At 41.6% G+C, this 23,467-nt stretch overlaps 1 long non-coding RNA gene across 1 annotated transcript in view; it reads right to left on the bottom strand.

Annotated features, from left to right (window-relative positions):
- Positions 1–23,467, bottom strand: part of LOC146711436 (uncharacterized) — a 47,041-nt gene that overhangs the window by 7,545 nt on the left and 16,029 nt on the right. The window contains exon 3 of the long non-coding RNA XR_014920166.1: positions 7,467–7,528. This is a non-coding gene — a long non-coding RNA (uncharacterized LOC146711436). The remainder of the gene's footprint in view (positions 1–7,466; positions 7,529–23,467) is intronic.

The raw sequence follows: 23,467 nt of genomic DNA, 5'->3' as shown, positions 1-23,467 counted from the left end.
ACAATTAGAATAGATTGGTGGAAATGGAGATGCTGTGTGCTGTGCAACTCAAAAGACAGTCCTACAGTTCACTTACATTACAGTATGTGCACACCCACACACATAAGCAAAATAAACCACAATGTAGTGTCTTCATCTGGAGTTTATTTCCTGCCCTCCAGCGTGACATATGGTTACTTGTTTCTGTTTTACACCTCTGAATCTTTCTGTTGAAGTTTTCTGGCAGCACATAAACCATTCATCACCAGAACTGGGACCGAACTTTGGTGACATGGGTCATGACCTTAGCTCTAGGTTAATGAAAATGTCCACATGGTGGATTAGGTTGGTGTTTGGATATAGTTTTTATCTCACCAAGTAGCAAGAAAGTACAAAAATCTGTGTTATATTGGTGTTACTGACCCACATGGAAACTTAGGAGGATAATGAAGTTCAGGTGGTTCTAAAATAAGACATATTCAGTTCTAAGGGTGTGCAAAACCCCCCTTTTTGGAGGTTTGAGTGGGAACTCCCACTTGCTGTGCCATTAATTAACCATCATACACTGCACTTGAAGAATGTTAGACAAAGATCGAAATCGAGGCCTACGACTGGGAAAGTGTGAATCAAGCAAACGTGCTGCACCCCTTGCTCATTCAAATGTACCTTATGTCATTTTGTTTTCCAAACCTGGCCTTGAACTCTTCCCTTTATCCATGCATACTTGGACAAAAATGTGTGTCAAGTTTTACAAGGTGTGAAGTGAGGAAACAGTTTTATTCAGAATCAGCAGCGGTAAAGATTCATCTAGTCTCAGATGAAAGTGTCACCTTCTACGACCCTTTTAAACCAGAAGGTGCAGTGACCAAGAATTGTCACAAGATCCATGAAATGTTAGTTTTGGAGCAAAGGTAAACAGCTTCTCCCATGGTGGGCCTGTACCCTACACAGAGTAAGCACATGTTTCCCATTGTGGTTGAAAGGAAAGGGGATTAAAGTGTAGCACAGCCGGAGCCACAGCTATACACCCCATGGTGGGATCAGAGTACTCTCAGGTCTTTGAGTATTGCTGATACAGCCAGTTAAAAGTGACTGGTGTGTAGGGAGAATGCATGGTCAGATCTAGCACTGATCCTCTAGAGTCCAACATTGGGGCCTTTTCTGGCGTCTAAGGAGGCAGACATGTTACCATGTTGACAGCATGGCCTAACTATGGCCGATGGAGTAACACACACACACAAAAAAAACAGAATAGTTCAGGGTTATGGGAAGGCGTTGAAACAGAGCGGATTTTATTTTCAGTGACCCAATGCTGCATCGATGAAAAAGAGATCACCAACTCACACTGGAAGCAGAAACAGAGGGAAAGAGGAGAAATGATGGAAAAAACTGTAAGTAGCAGATGGTTAAAGCTTGCAAATACAAGGTTCTCACCCCGAGGCCTCGAGGTCAAACAGGCCACATTTAGGTTCCACAGGGGAGAGTTAAAGCAGGAGACTGTGACTGTGCAGCCAATTAAAGGACACTTTAAAAAAAAGCAAATAGTGGTGGGCACATTAAGGAAGATATGCATAGTGAAGCATATCTGCACATACCAAAAACTGCCAATTAACTAACACCCCATGAAGCTCAGCTGTGACTGCTTCAGCTGAAGAGCTTACATGTGCAGCAAGTAAAGAGACTTTTCTGTGGTGGGTCAGAAGGGATGCTGAAGGAGGGTTGAACATTCATTTTGTCAATCACACCCAATATTAGCATCTCTATCAAAATGTCCGAGGGATTTTTAATCTTTGAGACTTTACCAAATTTCAGCGGCGGTGACTCACTATAGACTTGATGGCTCTAAAATACAACTCGCTTTAAACAAGACTTTAAACAGAAACGTCAAGAGCTCAGTAATGACAAATCACACACTAACATTTTTTTTGAGAACCTTATACATTTATATAACCTTATATAATTATCTTCTTATATTATAAGAAGAGCATTTAGCCCTGGCTATATAGAACTATCATAACATCCTTAAATGCGAGATTATTTCCCTGAAAATTACCTAAAGAGACAAAAGTAATAAAAAAAGAGACTAATAATGTACTTAGAAACTAATGAAGTCTGACATGCCTTAAACATCCAGAAAGCAGCAGTTTTAACATAAATCTAGTGACTTACTGTACTCCTCCGCCCTGTGAGATCAGATTCTCACCCAACTTGACTACTCCAAACCATCATTCTTACACTTTTGACCTCAAAATTCACACTCGTACGCATAGATACAAACTTCCTATATGTCTGCCCATCTTGCAGCAGTGGTGCATGCTTCTGTGCATGTTTGTGGGGGAATTTGAGGAGCGTGAATTACGTGCTGGGCGTTTGTGCAGATTTGCAGGACTTTCTCACCCACAAAAACACTGTTTGGGTGAAGCAGTACGGCATGTTAATGAGCATGTGCGTGGTTGTGTTTTGAAACTGGAAACAGATTTATGTAGTGTTTGGGATCAGCTCTGTAAAGGTCATACTAAACAAGCTAGCTCATTTCAGTAAACCCTATTCCCTTTCTGATCCAGGTGACTCTCGGCCAGTAGTTTCACGGCACACAGAACTGGCATAAAATCGCCATTCTGACCACTTTCTCCATCTTCATGACATCACTAATTTCCGATTCCAGTGACGCCGCACTGACATTCAGCTTCTTTGATTAATTGTTTCCTACAGGGCTCTTGCGAGTGTTTCTGTTTGAAAAAAATAAATGACAAAAAATATTTTCTGGAGCCCTATATTGCTAGATCCAAACACTCCTTCAGCTCCAAGCATTGACCACAAAGATGACCTGGCATGGGATAAAATATCAGCCACAGCAATAGTTTTCCTACAGACCCTGATTCCTCCAATAAAGAAGAAGTTAGAGGGGTATCAGTCAAACTCTTGATTACAAACATCCTTCAGCGATACATGTGCAATAGCATTTACTTAAACACACATTCGCGCATTAGTGCACAAGCCTAAAAGCATGTCTATGCATGCGCATGTTGTCAGTGCAGCCATTAGCAAAACATGCAAAATGTAAATGTCCCTAAATGCCAAAGTGGAAAAAGGTAGGATAAGAATCACCTAATCTGGCTAATCCAGCCAAAGATTAGGAGCAGGCAAATATTGCCAATAATAAACAAATGACTAACATTCTCAGTCTGTGTGGTTACAAGCCCAAGGGCTCCAGCTATAACCCAGCAGGGTCTGGATCCAATCCGTGCTGTTTATCAGTGCAAGCAGAAGTGGCCACTTGTGAAAGCTCTATGATAAACACTTGGGGGACAAACCGAGAATGGCTAACAGATCAGTATGACCAAATCACTCCTCTCAGTTTGATTTACAGATCTGACTTCAAGGACCAAAGCACGACATTCTCACCATATTATCACCACTTCATTACTCACTCTGACACTACCTTCATGATAGCCATATTCTGTGGGGATATGATTTAGCCTTGACCATCTCTAGTGACGGTCGCATATTTAGACACTTAAATGACAAGTTTGTCATAGCATTATGGCTGAATTAGTTAGCATGCAATCAGCAATGCAAAAATTCAGTAGATACACAGACAATGCGATTAAATAGACTTTTTTCCCAAGTCGTGTGTCCCAGTTAAATAGGTAACTGCGACCACATGGAGTTCAACATCACAAGCGGTGGTTCAGAAGAGCGACTGAACTAGTTTCCAAGTTCCTTAAATATGAGCATGTTTGTTTTTCTTTGTTAAAATATAACAAAAATAAATATAGTTAGAAGTAGTAGACAGCTGAGCACTGTATTTTGTTCAGGATGATTGACACAAAACCGTTCGCATGTCGAGGTGTCACCATGGAGGTTATGGCAAAATCATGTCTGATAGATACTGTGACTGACCATGAATTCCTTTAAGTAGTAACAGAGCTGAGTAAATAGTATCTGTGTGATGAAACATGACCTCAAAGGTAAAGCAGTGAAAGTACTGAATCTCACCTTCATGCAGTGTACATGTGTGTTTTTTGTGGGTGTGGTGAGAAGTAAAAGTTTCCCTTTGTTCGAAACCACCTATTTTCTTTTGGTTCAGTGTTAAGATTCAAGACGGAAAAGTGCAGAGCAGGCGGTGCTTTCATTGTCTCGTCCACAGTGCTTTACCTGCTGTGCCCAGGGACTCAACGGGCCTAAAGGACTCTGTCACTTTAACCTTGTCCCCAAGTATGTCCCTGGCCAGCACAAAAGCCATCTGGGGTGCGGCTGAAAGCTTAAGTAACAAAATAACTCTTTCAATCTGCACACTGCATGGTTCTGACTGCAGGGTGCTAAGGTTGCCAATACCAAGACACTGGACCTATTTCTCCTCCTTCTCCTCCACCCTTCTAATTCTGGCCTACATGACTAACTCCAACTGAAAGCCCCACACGCCAAAGGTGGGAGCCCAAAGCACTGTAAGATTCAAAAAAAGACCACCTGCTCATCAAACTAAATTGTACTCACTGAAAGCAAGAATAGAGAGAATGAAAAGGAGTTGAGCGAGAGGGAAACAAATGAAAGGAAAGACAAGTCACCATTCTCCCTCTGTGATCTTGGCAGACAAAAGAACAAATTGTGTTTCTGCCCCATGGCACCAAGCGTCAAAATTGATATAGGGTCCCACTCAGTGCTGTTTGTATTTGAGCATACTGATATAGGCTCCATCAGTTCCCACAAGAGAGCCAGAGAGGTGCATGGACCTACCTACCAGCCTTTCATCTAGGTTTCTTTTGTATTATGCCCACTTGTGTCTGTTGTTTGTCTTGAGTAGAATTGACTGTTATTATTCCAAACAGCATTATCTTTATTAATGCCACAGGTCTCAGGACTGTGCACTCCCTAGGAGTCGGGTCTGGACTGAGCTGCAAGCAATCTCCCTAGATAAAAGCTCAGTAGAGAGCTGTATGCAAGCCAGACAGCCGGACGGGCCTTTACCCTCCCTCCTCATTCTCTGAGAGAAGTGTAGGCCCTACAAAGACTGAGATTTGACTTTAATCTTAGCTCTTTCATAAGGCATCTCAGCTGAGGGCATGGCTCTAGAAGCCTATCAGAGTCACTTTGTGTCAGCCACGAGTCAGAACAAACAAGTGTAATGTTAGTAAAGAAAATAAAAAACTTTCTATAATAATTCACAGAAAGTAAAATATACATGATCAAAAAGTTTTGAGAACTTGAAATACTGAAATCACAATATACAGATACACAGTTTATAATGTTGGTGGCTAATATGTGCTCAGAAGTGAGGCCATTTTCCAAAGGCAGCCATGCATGATGAGTTATTTTAGAGGTGGTGTGGAGAGCTGACGTGTGGCCAGGTCAGGGCAGGGCAGGAGCTGGGGTCTCGGTTTAGTGCCTAAAGCTGCTTGCTCCAGTGAGGAACACAGCATCAGCTCCCGGCCAAACCCTGGACACTGATTTATGGGACATGCGGATTACCATCAAATCAGCCATAAGGACCACCCAGATAGTGGCACAGGACAACAGCCACACAGACTCACAAAAGGCGCACAGCTATTCGAATATACTTGCAGGCTAATAGTGACTAATATGGACATTGTTCAACAGACATCCACAAAACACCGAACCATTACTCAATGACACTTTAAATGCAAACACATATGCTGTTTAAGATGTAGTAAATATTGTAGATTAAGACTTTCTGGGACTAAATGAAAAGCTGCACATGCCATGGGTAATGGCTGGTTAACCACTCAAGTGCAGTGGGAGAAATGAGTTTGCTGAGCCTTCCTCACAACCACAAAGGGAGAGAGCCAGCTTCTCTCAGAGTTCATCTGCATCTACGGGATGTGCCTGGAGGATAATGGGTGATGTTCACACTGGCATTCATTTTCTTAACGGCGATGTGGACTCCTCTCACTCATATGCCATCGTTAATACTTTTCCACCAAGTCACACAATCCAATAACATGTCCTGAACCAAAGAGGAAAAAACACAAAAAAGGACATTTCTCACTTGAAAGGGCACAACGCAACTCAGCCATAAGGGACCAGTTTGATGAGCTAAACAATATGTGTCATGACAAATCGGACATGGTACATTCCCTAGGCAAACACTGATCTCATACGGGGAGACTGCTAGGCAAATATTCACCTGCCCTAAGCTAATAACATGTGTGGGGGCAAACACACACTTAAGCTCGTCAATACTGAGACAATGATGGGAATTAGATTGCACAATGACTAAATGAAAAAAGCATCAGAATTTTCTTTTAAAGGACCATCTCAGTGATAGTCACATGTAACATTTTTAATGACAAACTCACCGTATCATGAAAGAATGCAAGATTTGTATCAACAGAGGTAAATGGTGTTAACTTGGGCCATCACAATGCCTTTGGTAAGAGGACATGCACAGTGTACATTTTATTGTGCAAGAATCTAAAAAAAATATCTGCATGCTTTGTGTGTCAGGAAATCCTACTAAACAAATGGCACTTATTTGTCTCTAAGGCCTTTCTAACCTAGTTGAGCCAAGCTCCAGAGACAGCACCACGCTACACAGTGGGCACCCTTGACACTTCCTGACCACGTGACTCTCTCCAGCTGCCTTTTGATTGGTTTCTCTGAGACCAAGGGATTGAAGAGAAGAGGAAGCGGTAGTGGCAAAGGGTGGCGGGTAACTGCCTGGCAGCAGACACATGAGAAAAAAAAAAGAAATTCCTGCCCCATTGCCATGGAGATGAGTCAACAGCAGGTCGAGGGAGAGCAGAGAGGGCTGGGGGGCTGCAGGGCACTGGCTGACCTGCTGTAGTTAACAATTCATCCCCGTATCCGGCTCGCAAATGATTGGGCAAACATGGAGTGCCCTGGAGGCAAAAGGGCCCCAAGGGGCTGAGAGAGGAGCATTACCCTGGGGTGACACACTGACAGGCAGACAGAGGGTGGACCAGCTGAAAGAGGGAGTAAGGGATAGGGGCTACCAGTGTGGGGTGGGGGGGTGAAGAGGCCTAATTGGAAGTGGGATAGTGGCGAGGCACACCGAGTACTGGGGGCTACAGTACAGTCACAAACGGTACTGATGGTTGTGCCCTTTTAAAGTAGCGTAATTAAACGACTTGTGTTAAGATGCCATTTTGAGGATGAGAACAATCTTTTAAGGACACCACAACAAACATCACCCTGGAAATTTGGTTTCTATTCGTCATTCTAAGCTAAATGGTTAACAGCACTTGGCTACTTATACTGTTGTGCCAACAGTAAAAGCAGGAGTTACGTCAGTTTTATAAGCCTAAACCACAGTAACACCATAAGTCTTTGGCATGTATCCTCTTTGCTACAGAAGATTTTGCCACAAATGCGGCAAATAAAACACTCATGCACACTTTAAGTTCACGGAAGGTTGATTTGCAATGGTTTAGAGGAGAAGACTCTAAAACTAAAACATCCCAAGCTCATCAAAAAAGTCTGCAGTGACTTTGGAAACACAAACTCACCAGAAGATCGCTAGCATGCAATTAAAGGTCGAACTCTCATCTCGAGAATTTGGATTCCTTCACTGTAAAGACAAATCAGAAGAGGAAATATGTCAGTTCACACCTTGATAATATGCGGTACAATTACATTGCTTACACTTCGCTCTCCTTAACAGTGACAGAGTAGCTAATACTCAACAGGTTTCGAACATTACCCACTCTGCAGTGGCGCAGACTCACATCCATAATGGATCAGAGTAAAAAATAACAGATGAGCGATGGGTGGATTTCATCAATGTCACATCATACAGACAAACCACAGGACTTCAATGCTGCACCTATTTTGGGCTAGACTTTACGTAGTGTTGGGTTCTGTCTCACTCAGCAGAAGTTCTCATATGTAACTTTATGCACTGTCACAACTTGGTCTGTTCCCCAGAATGGCAAACCAAAATTCATTATCCAATTGGCTGTCTTTGACTTTGAAGGATTGAAATGCCACTATTACAACAGGCCTTTCACTGGGCAGTGGTGTTTAGAGGGTGTGTTAACAGAGCAGACCTTTTACTGGTCCTTCACTTCTACTAACGTCAGAGCACAGTGTTTTCAAAAACACAGCTGAAGCATGCCCTTCCTTTAGAATCCTCTCAGTAATAACGCAGCCAACAAATCTTATAAATGAAAAACAGAGCAACACTTACTGTGTCTGTGAGAAGGAAAACAAAGAGAGAATAGAAGGAAAACAAGAGGAAAAAGTGTAATTATGATAAACATAGCAGATGTTAAGAGTCACTTCTCGAAAGGTGTGTCATTCAGGGAGTTTGGGACAAACTTTTGGCTGCGGCTGAGCTCTAAATTTAGCATATTTGCTAAAATAAAAAGTGAGTTCAGTCGCTGGCACTGAGAGTTTGTCCTGCCCATTCATGACCTCAGTGGTGCAGCCGGCGTCACTCGTGACGAAACACAAACCATATAAAACAACAAAAAAAGACCTCCTCAAATACTCAGTATATAAGGAAACAGGCACACTTTAGCGTTTCCTGTAAATTATCCGGTTAAATAAGGCAAGCCAAAAAACAACAAAAAAAATATAGCTTCCTGCTTTCTATATTTAGAACAAAGTAAAAGTACAAATGTGCCTTTTACATAACTTTACAGAAAAAGATATATAAAAAAAAAAAGAGAATCATCTGTCTTCAGTTTCTGTGCATATTGGTTTTGTGTATCTAACGTGAATAGGAGACTGAGGATACATGAGTTTGCTGTATACATTCTGGAGATGAGCCTGTGTGTGTGTCAGAGCTGCAGAGGATGCCCTCGGGGATAAGATGAGGAGTAAATGAAGCAGAAGTCCCATCTAAGCTCAAAAGCATGTGTGTATCAAGGCTGTAACTAAAACACAAGCATAAACACAAGCAATGTTAGGGATTACACCCTGCAATACCACCGCAGGAAATCACTGACAGCACAGGTGTAACCATCATCGCGGACGCATTCTTCCCCGTCTCCGCTCTGCCAGCGGAGGCCTGATTGGCAGCTCATTCTCCACGTTCGTTGGCTGCTTGAAACCTGTGTAAACATCTTGTGGGCATTTGTGTGTGGGACATACAGGTGAGGAGAACACACACAAAGAAGGATTACCGTGGCCTAACATCGCGTCAAACATGCCTTGCAGCACAATACCACACAGTCTCTCGAAGACTTATTATTTCCCCCGAAATCCTTTCCTTCCTTTGCCTTTAGAGTCGAGTCCGATCTGAAACATACAATACGTAAAATATCCACTAAATGTGAGTTGTTGTATCTATTACGATCTTCTTTACGCTGGTCGGATAAGTTTAAGACTTCACGTTTAAAAAGCAGGAGGAACAGAATTTAGTGTGAGCTGCAGGAAAGGAAAAAAGGGAGGAAAGCACATTTCCTCAGCAAACAGCACCCTCTAGAGTGACACAATTCATTCAATCCTGCATCTCACTCCTGGTCTCTGCATGACGTGCAGAAAACGTTGCTCAAGCACAGCATTAATCAGCAACATTTGCTTTACTTAAAATGCAGATAATTCCGTTTAAAACGTCAGGCTTGCGGTTATTTTTTTGGTTTTCTTTGAGACACTAACTAAGCAGGTTGCCTTGTTCTCTGGATTATTTGTGAGCCACATTATAGAGGCAAGAGTGAACCTTTCGTTTTCCCAATGCGAGCTGATAATGAGACAGGCCATTATTAAGATGTTTGCTTTAATCGTGTGCAGGGTTATTAGGTGCAGTTTACAGTACACAAGAGAGATTAAGTTAGGCCACGCATGATGGAAAGAGCTGAGGAGCCCCACGATAAGCCAGCTACCCCACAACTGTGAAGTGGGCTGAGAAATATGAGCGCACAGCAGGACATGAAACGCAGCAAGACAAACCATTTTCCCTCCTCTCTCTCTTTCTCCCTCTCTCTCGCCTTCTTTCTATCTCATTTTCTCTCCTTTTGCCCCAAATCATGTTACACAACTGCCAAGGAATGCCTGCTATATCAAAGAGAGACTTAAAACGAGCACAAAAGAAAAGAACAGTAAAGAGTGGATCGCAGAGGCAACTATGGAAGCTGTAGGTGTTTGATTCTTTTATGTTTGTAGAAAAGAAAAACATGGCAGGGAGCTTGGCATTAGTGTAACAGTGACACACAAGTCCGGACACATACACGCCTGACTGCTTAACAAATGCTTGTATAAACTAAATCAGACTGAGACACACAGCACGGAGCACCAAGCAGGGAGCCCTACATGTTTCCTATATATTTTTTTTCCATGCCATTAATAAAAAAACACATTGGGCTGTTTCATTACATTTTGTTGGAATAAAGGGAGTGCTTAAAAATCCATCATTTTATGAGTGCTCAAACTTTCCCACAGAATTCCCACCATTTTCCGTGCGTTTGACCCAAACGCATTAAAGTAGCACTCAATTAGGCTGGCACACGGAGCCAAACCGGGGCGTTCGTTTGCTGCTTAATCATGACACACAGCAGCCACCAACAGAGATCGCACGACCTGTCGTGCATGAATAGAAACAATTCCCTGCATGAAGACAATGGGGAATCTAAAAACAGAATAAATAATATGTTTTAATGTTTAGAGAGAATGTAAGGATTCAGCTAAAGTTAAGAATGAGTGGGACTGTCCTGAAAAATCAGGTGGGTCACACTCACATCCTTTAGCAAAAGGTAAAACGCTGTATGTGTGTGTGACTGCATGTTTGTCTGTGTGTATGTCAAGTTAGCAGAAGGTCGGAGCGGTGAAGTATTAGAGCGCTGTTTGCTCTCTTCCATTCTTCCATGTACTCTTGGGGATCAGTTTGTTTGAGAGTTTGAACAGTGACGTGTGAAACCCGTAAAAACAGGACATAGCGCCACACTATTTGCTCAAGAACACCCAGAGAATGGACTGCCATTACAAAACAAATCCCTCAGCCCGCATTCCTCCTGTCCATCAAACCCTACCTGTTGAACAACATTTGACATGGAGCGGAAAAGGTAGCTTGCAGAAGGACTTCAATTTATTAAAAGTGTTTGACACTACAGGTCACTCCTCCTCCACGTACATGTCAATGCACACATCCGCAAAGTGTAATAGGAACACAGTATCTGCTCTGGACATTATTTATAATGTTTGAAACTTGCTGTACTTCCACAAAGAGGATAAATTGAATGTCACTGAAATTTGATACGTCAGTGGCTATTTTGTAATGTTGAATTTTTATCTCTTCTGTCTGTTATCAGTGTTTTCAGCAGACGTACCCAAAGTGCTATTACTGCTATTAGTATTTTTATTATGCGATTTCAAATGGGGATGATTACTCAGCTTCATTATGCAATTTTGATTCTTAACAAAACTACAGATGACTGTGCTGAACACTGTTACTGTAACAGAGTGCATATTACTCATCTCTTCATTGGTTGCCAAACATTTTAGAGGATGTTGGAATTCTTCTGGTATCTTTATGTCACATGAAATCAGCTGATTTGTCTAAAAAGCTGTTAAATAATTTTTTAGTATTTTCTTCGTTTGTTTGCTTGTTTTTTTTTCTTTTTTATTGAGAAACAATGCCTAACAAATGTGTGACATGTCAAAAACTTTACATTTTTTTGGTTGATGGAATTAACCAACTGGAACAGAATAAGTGGAAAGAGGCAGAACTAGATTCCAGTCCCTTCCCCTTTCTTTCCTGCTGTCACCCTCATATTAGAGGAGCCACTGGGAGAACTGGATGTGATTTGTATGTGTGTTTTTGAAGAGGGGTGCTCATAAACAGCCATGAAAGGGGCCCCTCTATTCAGCCGGCCAGGCGAGATGCGCTTCACTGGGCCAGCCTTTTGTTTTCCCCTGGTTCACAAAACCTTAAGCATGGAAAAAAAAAGGGGGTTGATTCTCTTGATGTGTGCAGGCCCAAATGATGCCATTAGATTGGTGCCCGTTTTGGGTGAAAAAGGCTTCAGTAGCGCTTGAAGTGATTTAAAAGATGCAGGAGAGAGCGGCCCACAAATCCTGTTTGATAATAACGCTGAAGGAGAATGGGGAGGCAAAATGCCAAGCTAGTGATCATTCTATAGTATGCAAAATTGCTCTCAACCCTATGAGTGCCATGGATGTTAAAACAAAAGATGAGGAACATTCCTTTGTCACGTGATGAGGGTCAATGTGCTGTGGTGGTGTGTGGGGTCAGGAAGTTCAACAAACTTCCCACGCTGCCTTTCACCACAAGACCATGGTTAAAGCCTGTGACACTTCATTATAGGCAGGAGAATTTTGTTTCCCAAAGGGGCAGTGCCTCAGTGCCCATACAAGGATGAGCCATAAGGAAAAAGAAGAAACAAAAAGCAACAATTAAAAAACAAAAAACAACCATACTCAATTTCCTCATTCACGTGGCAGGACTAACACATCAATTACACAAAAGAACGTCTGGGAAAACATTCCCACACTGTCCATCACGTGGAGTCTAGAGAAAATATCAAGGTACTGTATTTTAGTGTCACAAGAAAAAATAACAATAATCTACTGAACATGTGTTTCTGTAATGCGACAAAGATGAAATTTTCTTGAACATCTAAAATTGTTTCGGCTATTATTCCGGTTAAGTCGATGGTAAAACAGTGTCACCACAGTCCTGTCTGTCAACAGCAATCAAATAAGTATGAGAACCTGGCAGTGTCAACAACGGGGTAGTGCCAAACTAAACCACTTGTGAGTAAAAGAGCTCCTGATCAAGTCCGGTTCCACTACACTCCTCTCAGCCTCATTTCCAGTCATATTACAACTTATCCCTTTCACATCTCAGATCAGGAAGAAGCTTTTCTGGTTACTTTTTTCTTTCACAATTTATGTGCTAATTTTGGAAGTTACCTACATTACTCTCAGATGGCCTTTTTATGGTCTCTGTCTTTTTTAATATTATTATTTAAATCTACTGCCAAAATCACACTGTTGTTGCAGCATGATAATCTCTTTCATTATATTTTCTGTAGGAGAAAAACATGTATGAATTTTATTAGGGGAGACTTTTGACATGGATTAACATATTCTGAATTAAAAACTTTACTCAAATGTGCTTCAGGTTGTTGGGTTTTCCCCCACTTGGCATGATTATCAGGTGTCGGTCCTGCTGAGCAATATTACCTAGACTGAGGAATGGCCCAAATACCTCTCTTATCAGTGCACATTAGAAACACAGTTTAAAAAGTTTGAGATAAAGTTTCCGCTGTAGATAACAGTCACTTCTTGGATGTATAGACAGTGTATCCACATGAAGATACTGTTTCCTACATGATATCTATCAGCTTATTCTCAAGGTTTGTGCTTCACTGAGGAGGATACAGAAGTTCAGTCCTATCAGTTCTACCATAAGTAATTATCTTATTACCTTTAGTTTTAGGAATAGATCTGGTGGCATGGCACCACTGTGGCTGTTTCTCAAAAGCTTGAGAGCATTATGTTTCCCACACTTGTTTATTAAAATGATATGGAGATATTTTTTTCTTTCCAGGAATGCAACCACAGCTGTCAGATTAAATATCTGTAGTCCATACTGATGGGGGGAAAGCCGTGTTTACATTTATACTCTGAATTGTTCGTAAAATGAATCTAGTCTCTAGTTCATTTGAAAAAACAAAACTAAACAAGAAGTTAATTTATTTCAGAATTTTATTATCAAAGGTGAATTTGAATATATTCTATATTTCAAGTGTTTTGTGTATTATTTTTGGATGATTATAGCTCACAGAAATCTGAAATTGTGCATCTCAAATTCTTAGAATATTCCATTTCAAGTTTGAGGAAATGCATCAAGAGCCACCATGCACAGATATTTTATGTTGCTGGTCTAAAGTCCTCTTTTCATATGAAATTATATTTTGCATTTTATTTGGAAATTAAGATCCTAGCTTCTGAACACAGTGTGGAAAGAAACAGATACAAAGGTCATCTGTTGGTTGCTGGTTTACCCTGTTTTTTCAAGTCCAAAATCAACGTAGATGTATGCCAGAGGATTTTAAAGCACTTCCTGCTTCCATCTGCTAGCAAGCTTTATGGAGATGCCAGTTTCCTTTAAAAGCAGCACTCTAACATCTGCCCACAGAACCAAAACTACAACCAAATGATTTGCTGACTATATTATTACTGTCTTTGGCTGACTACACAACATGCTTGACCTGAACCCCATAGAGAATGTATGTAGTATTGTCGAGAGCAAGATGAGAAACACTCAATCCAAAACTTACAGAAGCCCGCTATCAAAGCAACCTGGGTTTCAATAACATCTCAGTAGAGCCATAAGCTGACAGCCTTGATGCCACACTGCACTGATGCTGCTAAAATTTAAATCTATTAAACAGTTGTGAGAAATATTGCAGAAATTCAAATGTTGACAATTTATTTATGGCCGAAGATGTCTTGGTTTTGTGCCTGCTTGAATCACATTCATTTCAGGATTTTCTGACATATTAACATCAGCACGATGGAAAACTGGACAAATGGACATACAACCCCAAAACACAATGTCTCCAGGGTAACGGAGTCATTTTTGTTGTGTTTACTCTAAATGCAAAAATTCTCACGACACCCCTACATTTACAGTTTCTGCCCTTGATAATGCAAAACAACACAGGTTCTCATTGTCTTAATGTTTCTTTGCAAAACCAAGTAGCCAATTCCCACCTAAGCCCATGGTGTCAGTGGAAGTGTTTTCCAGGATGCTTATGGAGCCTCCTAGCAATAAGACTGAGAGAAAGTCAGAAGGAGACCCTCAGCAAACTCAGTGTTAGCTAACAATAATGCCTTAGTTCCAGATATCAGGCCATCTCACCACAGACCACATGTGGGATAGCCGGACACAGGTAATCAGGGCTGTCAGAATAGGACCAGTTCCTCTTGCAAAAACTATAAACCACCAGCTAAACCCTACTAAACTATTTCTACTGTATACACAAGATAGAACATTGTAAAAAGAAAAAAAAAAGGAAAGAAAAAAAGAAAACACATTATATGATTATCATTTTAAAGTGGTGACAGCTCAATTCCTATTTCCTAGAAATCTTTAAACAGGCTCACTTTGAGCCACAGTCAGTAATATAAAGCAAACATTTCCCTCTTCTCCTCTCAAGCGACACTCCTTCTACAAGTTTTGCTACAGACTCTCTGTCGAACCGGTTGGTGGTGAAATATCTGTCCATTGTGAAGCCTGTTGTCATAGATACACTCAGGTGTAGCTCGTGGGCCAAAGCTGAAGAATCAGAAAGCCAAGGCACTCGCTAATCCTTCGCCATACCACAGTGTGTCAATAATCAGGAATGCACTGCTTAAACTGAAGCATTGTTCCTCTGCCAACAAAATCACAAATATAAGCACTGATACTGCCTTTGGGCACTGCCGTCTTTGGGACGGGAGAAGAGATGGATTGAAGAGAAACAATGAGAAGTCAATGATGGCAAAAGGAAGCTTTGATATCTTTCCAGGGAGCTTAATACTGTCTACAGCATAAAACTTTCTACTGCGGTACGTGGGGGATATGTACAGTTGTGAATGACAATAGCTTCTTCATACAGTAGGACAAAGTCGGAGGGCCAGAGAAGACCAGCTGCCGTCAACAGTTGGATTACTTTGAAGTAGCTCTGTGCCGTAAGACAGCAGGAAATATCCTCTTGATGTCTTTGAACCCATTAGACTCTGATTCATAATAGAAAGTTTAATGAAAAAATAATCTCACAAGCACTTATACACATGCACCTGACAAAGGGGGTCTGATCTTGGTGGACAAAAGCCCTCTGAGACAAACCAGTGATTCCCCGGAGTTTATCTGTCAGACTATTATTTTTACGACTTTTATCTTGAGGATGGAATGTGGAAAGCTGCCATTGAGGATGACTCGAGAGGTGTCTAAAATCATTTCTCACTCGTGTCATTATCTTTACGTCTCCCACTTTCAATAAACTAAATGGTAGCTGACACATTGAAGAGTCATCTTGGCAAACACCACTAGGAACTAAACCGTCTTAAACCACAGACATGCAGACATGAGCAGTTCTGAGCCTATCCTATGTACGACAAGACAATAGCTCGCCTGTTGTCTCTGCTTATCCTCTTTCTCTTCTTCCTGTGTGTTTGCGAGAGCATATGTGTGTTTTCACATATTGCGACATCACAGAAGAAAGATGCGCAGAATGGGGCAAACGGATGCGGCCAAAGTGGTGAGACCATTGTGGAACGCCGTGGGGATGAAAAGGTCCTCCTGAGAGCTTTATTGTGTGATGGGACTTGCCGCAGCCAGTTCTGTTTCCCCAAGATGCAAGGCCTTGGTGCAAAGCCGCAACAATGAGTATCTTTGTCAAGCAGCGCTATTATCTTTATACATTACTGTAAATGACAGGAGAGTGTAGTACAGTGCATATTACATTTAATGAGCTCCAGGTATGTGTCTGTCGTTAAAAAAAAAGCTAATTTAAACATCTGCAGATCTTAGCTCAGTGTTTAAGAGGATGTACTGTGTTGATCAGAAAGCTTATACCAAAGAAAATGAGTGCATTACACAGTCCACGCAGTCTGTTCAGTTATCCGACTACCATTGTTTCTAAAAGCACCTGTGCAGAAGATGCGCAATTAAAACTCTTCATCTTGGGTGACGTAATAGATAAGTAGATATGGTGCAAACCCCACGAGCACAAAAGCTGCAATGAGCTTCTCTCTCATACTGACTATGATCCTATAAATACAAGTTTGTGTTTTTTAGACATAGTTTTGCCTTTGAATATTTGAAGACTTAATATATGGATTTATATTGGTCACTCTTCATTTTGAAACCAAATAAACAACAACAAAAACCCTATAGCTTTTACTCTTACCTGCACACACTATAGATTAGATACACGATTAAAGCACATTTGGTGCACATGAAAACTATGCAAATATTCTCAACTGAACAAAACACTACTTATATGTTTATATGCACACACTTGGCACTCTTTACTCGGTATAAACGCCTAAAAAATTAAACACAACTCAACTTGTTAAGTCAACGGGTCAAAGACAATCAGACAGGAAGCACTTGACTCTCTCAGCTAAATTACACCTCAACCTGAACTTGACCTCTCAGTCACCTGATTTAAGCACCTGCATATCAGACAGAGCTGCTTGGTTGAGGATTATCTGACCCCAAACTGAAGAACTTGGCCCTCCTCACTTGGCAAGTGCTTACTCGTCCTGATGTCATGCATCTAATTGCTTGCACTGCGTGGGATATGAAGTCTGATATAAGGTACATTGTTGTGTGCACAGGCTTGTGTGTGTGTGTATGAGTTTGTCATCAAGCTAACACTTGCCTGCAGCAAGATACACATATACACTCATGTCTTCACCTGCCACAACCTATCATTACCACTGTCACGTAGCCACCTCCGCAGAAGGCCTCACAAGTCCTAACAACCACCGGCGCACACACCTGGAGGGCCAAACACTTAGTTCCCAGCCCTTTCCTTCATAAAAACAGCCTTTTAACGCACACATACATAAACAGACATACACACACACACCTATTCATATCCTGCAGCCTCAGCTTCTGCCCTGCACCTCCCATTTGCTGTAAAATCTGTCTCACTTTTCTATCTCCCAAACCGCAAATGTTTTAGTACTATTTAATTTATTTCCTTCGTTATCATTTCCCCACAAGGTGAGTGAACCAGCACACAACCTGCAGAGCCCAGTTGGCAGCCACATCCAGGCTGCTCCTGTGACTAGACAAACAACAGGCCACAGTATGTACTCTAAAGCAAACAGTTTGGAGAAATGGAATCAGATAAGTTGAACAGTTCAACTCAATGGAAGAAATGAACTCTCTCATACAGTTTCAATAGCAAATTATGAATCCTTAAACCTGATATTTTAAATGCGATGCCTTCCTCGTGTAGATTTCCTCATCCATGATGGCCATTGTTATTTGAGAGTGTACACAGGTGAAAGAACATATAAACCCACTAAGTAAACGTGGATAACAATACACACAGTACACACGGCTCAGCTCACCTGGTGCACATATACCACCTTAAAAAAAAAGAAAAGAAAAAAAAGCAAATATCTGAAGATCACAGCCTGCTGTTTAATGGGTTCTCTCTGCAAACACATCATCTAATCAGGGTTAATCAGAGGATCAATCAAAGAAGGCTGCTGGGATGCGCTACCCCAACAAACTCTTTCAAAGGACACGGATCGCTGTAATGTTTGCCCCCCTTTATCTTCTGTCACGTTAACAGAGTTGTGTTAGGCCCTCGCTTGTTCTGCACTATGGCCTAGTCAGAGATGGCTTAGTGTGTAGCAACCTGTTCTGATAGGTATGTCAAAGCTGAAACTCACAAGCTTTACAGGCAAACTGTGCAGAAGGAAAATCAAGAAAAACAGCATGTCACACCTTACCAGTTTCTAATCCCAGAAACCAAAAGCAAATTATCTCAAGTGCCAATGTTCTTAAGACTGACAAAACTTTCTGTAGGAAATTGTAGCATACTGTTTAGCCATATATTACAGATATTGGAGGTTTGTATAAAGTACAAATTGGCTAAAAGTAGAAATTTGCTGCTGCACATTGAAGGTTAAAGAGTCGTGTGCTTTCTTTTACCTGTCTTAAAGGACAACCAATTTTGCACCTCTTTGCAGACAGAAGCAATGGTCTTCAGCAAGGTTAGGCTTTCTTCTCTCTGCCTTCATTATATCTTGGCATGAGCATGCTGCTTATGCACATGTATATAGAACACTGTGTGTTATAAATGATCTCCTAGAATACACAGCAAATGGATCTGGGTAACATCAGTCGCAAATTTTGGCCCTTAGAGCTTCAATAAACGTTCTCTGCTTCATTAACATGCAACAATATACAGGTCCACTGTCCACACTCACTAACACTTACACAACCAATCCACGGCATGCTAAACTTAATGTTAGTCAGAGCATAACTGCACAAATATGTATGTGTGTGCATGTTTCTTTGTAACAGGCGTGAAAACACGGCAAAGCATGACGTGGCAAGGTGGTTTTGTTGCTCACAAATCAATAACGCTCCACTTTTTTGAATGTCTTTATAGCTTTTGGGCAGACATCTGTAAATATACTCCACTTCTCCAAAGGTAGAGGCAGAGGAGGTGAGTGCTGTGAGAAATATGCAGAGCTGTCTCCATTTAGAGGACGGAGAAAAGATCCAGCCTCAGGATACGAGTATGTGTCTGTATATATGTGTATGTGTGAGTGTGTGTGTGTAAATGCAGAGGGCTCAGGCATGATCAAACAAAGCACACCCAGGTACAGTATGCCATCTGCACTTCCCCCATCCCCCCCCCAAAAAAGTACTCTCCTCCACCCTCTGCATCTCCAAGTGGAGTCTTTGCACTACATGGCGTATCAGAATGAAAGAGGCCTTGTCTAAGAGGCTAATCCTTGGGCGATTAGTCAACGCGTCTCGATTAAAAGCTAGCAGAGCTGCCACACCACACCCCCATCCTTCAACCCCCCTCAATGGAAATGGCAGTCCACAGGTGTCCCTACAATGCCTGTCTCATTAGGAAAAAATGAGAGATGGGAGGTTGGTCAGAGCTGACTTTCACATGAGACAGAGGAGTGGAACGCGGCAGGGGCAAGGCCCGAACAATCTCTCATAGACCAGGAGTAGCAGGAATGCCAGCGCAGCAACTCTGCAAGAATATGATTTTTTTTAATGCAACAACAATAACAACAAAAAAGATTTTGTTTCCATTAATTTTGCTTTGCACACGGAGTCAGTTGCATGCATTGATTAAATCTGCCTTTTTTTTCTTTCCTAAAGATGCAAGAGCAACAGAAGTCAGTGAGAGAGAGAGAGAAAGTGAGGCAAACAATGAAGGAGTGCACACTGTGCAGTATATTTTTGACAGATTATCCCCTCATCAGCCAATGTTTTCAGTAAACAGTCGTTTGAATTGGAAGGATTGAGAGAAAAGACGGGTGTTTCGAGTAATCAGCCCCATACACCCTCACTTTCCATCAACATAAACACCTCACTTCAGGAGTATTCCCATGCCCGAGCATGTCGCCATGACTAAAATATTGTGATTGATGACAATGTACACAATTTGAATGCTTAGAAAAAAGCTTCAATGAAGACACAGTCCACAGCAAAAATACAGTATGTTTGTGCTGAATTACATGACTGAATCCAAGACCTTTATACTGAGCTTGAAAGTGGGATTTTTATATTGTGTTCTTCAGCGTGTAAAGGCATACAGTAGGTGCTTATTAGATGAGAGGTGTGTCAGAAGTTGCTACGTGCATCCTGAAAATCTCTCCATTTTACAACTGACATTTTTTTCCACCTGTCAAATACAAGCCAACAAAATGATCAATTTATGTGATTACAAATAAATTGTACGTAATTATCAGGGCTTCACTTCCTCCATTGTCATTGTGAGTCTGAGCCATTTTTCTTAATCTGCTCCTAGTTAACCCGTGGCAGCAGGAAATGACCTTTGGGCCGGGTGACAGACTACTGTACTTCCCCAATCACATCCATCGTGTGCCTAACCTTGAATGAAAGCTGAAAAGGGGAGGGGTTTTTCTTTGGAGTCTGGACACAGGGAGGAATCACTTACCACTCTCCCCAAGAGACCCCAGTGGAGCTAAACAGAGACGGGATTCAAATAACAATAGTGGAAGGGGGAGGGGCTGAATGCTTCCTGAGATCACATGTTGTTAGAAAGACCACATCACTTGCCAGCCGGGCAGCCAGGCTGGCTGTATGCGGAGGTCCACGGGGTGAGAACACACATGGTTTCAGTTTGGTCTGGTGTAGTACCGGGAGGAAAGAAGGGGCCTGGTAGCAGGAACCCTCCAATTCTCACTTCCTGCTTCTGCTGGAAAGATGATCTGCGCGCCTGCCATCACCATCAACACAGAGCACAGTGTTCACGCAGCAGCCGAGGGGATGGCATGTTCATGCGCAGGGCAACCCATCACACCAAATCAGGCTGTCAGCACCCTGAAATCCGGGCTGGTGTATTTCCCCTAACGAGATGGCGGAACAGAGCAAAGACAATCCCATTCAATCATGCCGCCAAGTCTCCTGTGACACACAGGAGCCTGTTAGCTGTGTCATCTATACAGGAAGTAGCTTTCAAACAAATTAAAATGCATCAAGTTAAACAGAGTAGCCGCGATATATACTGTATATACATGTACTTTTTTTGGTTGGCTTTTTTTTTTTATTAGTATTATTATTTTCTGAACTACATGTGACACGTAGAAATTACCGTGAGTGTGACAAAAGGGCTATATACTGACAAAATGGAGAGAAGGCATAATGATAGGCTTGTGCAACCGTGTCAACTAACTTTACTACCTGAAAGCCAGATCAGTGTCACTCAAACAGCTTCTGAATGAAAGAACTCCAGGTGACCTCTCGGTCCCTCCTCGGCAGCGGAAGATGACTAACCTCCGCAAATCACGGGTTGCATTTGAGTAAAATAAACACAGAGCACTAATAAAAACCACTGGAGCGAGGAGTTTGTATGTATGCAGCATTGACCCAAATCTGAAGTAAAGATTTTAAAAATCAGAAAAAAAAACAGCTGCAGTGAACCGCTGCACAATTTGCAGAAATAAACAGCTTTTGGGTACTGACAATGTATGATGTGTGTGGTAATGTGTGTGCTTTCATGTGTGCTGCTAAAGCCTTAGCAGCATTGTTTATACTCTGCTGTGTCTGGGTCAGCAGGGTCCTTGACTGAATTCTTGCCTCAGCATGCAGACAGTTTTAATAGTGTTGTTGCAGGAGGAGGAATGATTACATTATAAAAAAATATGCCACACCATATGTCCTTGTAAGAGCCCAAACCACACACAATAAAATCCAGCAGGCCTTCTAACGTGGCTTCTGCACTTCACAAGCTGACACAGCCTCGCTTTGGGCATTTCACCAGAAGTTTTTTTTTTTTTAAAGAAAAAAAGAAGTTATCAAAAGGGAAAATTTGTGCTTAAAAAGTGTTAATTCTCTCTATTTGTGATTTCAGAATCTCCCAACCTAAGAACTACATACCAAAACTTGTACCGCTCTTGACATGTTGCCAGATACTGCAGTGGGCTTGTGTAGTGTGTAGGCTTGATGGTAGTAGTCAACTGTGTGAGGTGGTGCGAGAAATGGCGTAGAAGAACAAATGCAAATCTTTGGCCAGATGCTAAGTCCAACTTCACACACACGTACATAAAAATGGCACAACCAACTCAGACATTTTTATTCAAAGTTGCCTCTTCTGACTGGAAGCCAGCTTATTACTTCGATCAGAACCTCATTCTCTACGTTCCTCATCTCTGGTTCACTCTCTCTGTGCTCTGTGCTCTCCTTGTGTCTCACAACAAGACAGAGCATGCTCACTGTAAACCTCTCGGGGGGGTGAAAGGGATTGGGAGATTAAATTTATTTTGAATTCCTTTTCCTTAATGTGCCAATTACCCCCACCCTTCCCTCTCCTTCACCTCTTCTCTCCACCCCAAGCAGCACAGCACAGAGTCTGTGCTCAAAGCACATCTCGTTTATGTTTTGTACACAGAAAACATTTCTTTCACCCCCAGCTGCATCTCAAACTTCACAGCTGTAATGGGATGCTATTCGCTGAAAAAAAGAGGGCGCATTAGATATGTTTGCACGGCTAAAAAGTGTGGGATAAGTGTGGGATAATAAGAAAAAAGGTTTGCTAGTTGTCAGTTTAGAACACGAGTAACTCTAAAAAAATGTTTTAGAGTTTTTTAATTACAGGTATATCTCATTCTTAAGGTTAGCAGTTGTAGCTTAAAGTTTATGGGAACTCACGGCTTCTACTAATCAAACCAGTCTTGTGCAATATGTTTTCCTGAATTAGACAAAAGTAGATGGCCCTGAGCTCTAAAACCGTATTAAACCATAATATTCTACAGCGTCATAATCCCGGTCATTTATGTCTAATCTTAGTAAGCAGATCAGAAACCATGCGTGTACATGTGCTTTTGCTTTGAAAGACATTGCCGGGCAATTTTTCTATTTTTTTTTTCTGCATCAAAGGTCAGGAATGCTAAGGTCAATGTAATGCTACAGTTATAAAAGTGCCTGATAATGACGTCTGAAATTCCCGATCTAACCCACTTGTGTAACAAAACGAGCTTAGGATGTGAGATTTCTCGACTCCGTTTTTGTTCCACTATTCAGAAGTTTGTTTCTTAGCTCTCAGAGGCAACAAAGACTATGCTTTAGTAAATGAACCCTGGCAAAAAGCTCAATTTCCCTCTTTTCTTTGGTTGGAGGACCAGTCACAACCCTTCTTTTCACTACATTTTCACACATTCCATGCATCCAAAATGGTCTTGTTTTCTATCAACTAAGTCCCTTAATTGACCGTTCTATCCAAGGAGGGATTAGCTGATAAGAGGGGGTAAAGAAGAGAGTGAAAGCAAAACAAAAAGAGGAAGTAGACGGACAGTTGGGGGTGGCAACACACCAAAGGAT

The sequence above is a fragment of the Copadichromis virginalis genome, linkage group LG4, assembly GCF_057382275.1.
Source record: "Copadichromis virginalis isolate Kocher_CV1m ecotype Utaka linkage group LG4, C_Virginalis_male_GT1.1, whole genome shotgun sequence".
In the NCBI taxonomy this organism is placed as follows: Eukaryota; Metazoa; Chordata; class Actinopteri; order Cichliformes; family Cichlidae; genus Copadichromis; species Copadichromis virginalis.
Note: the sequence above shows the minus strand (reverse complement) of the source record. Positions and strands in the feature narration are given on the sequence as shown.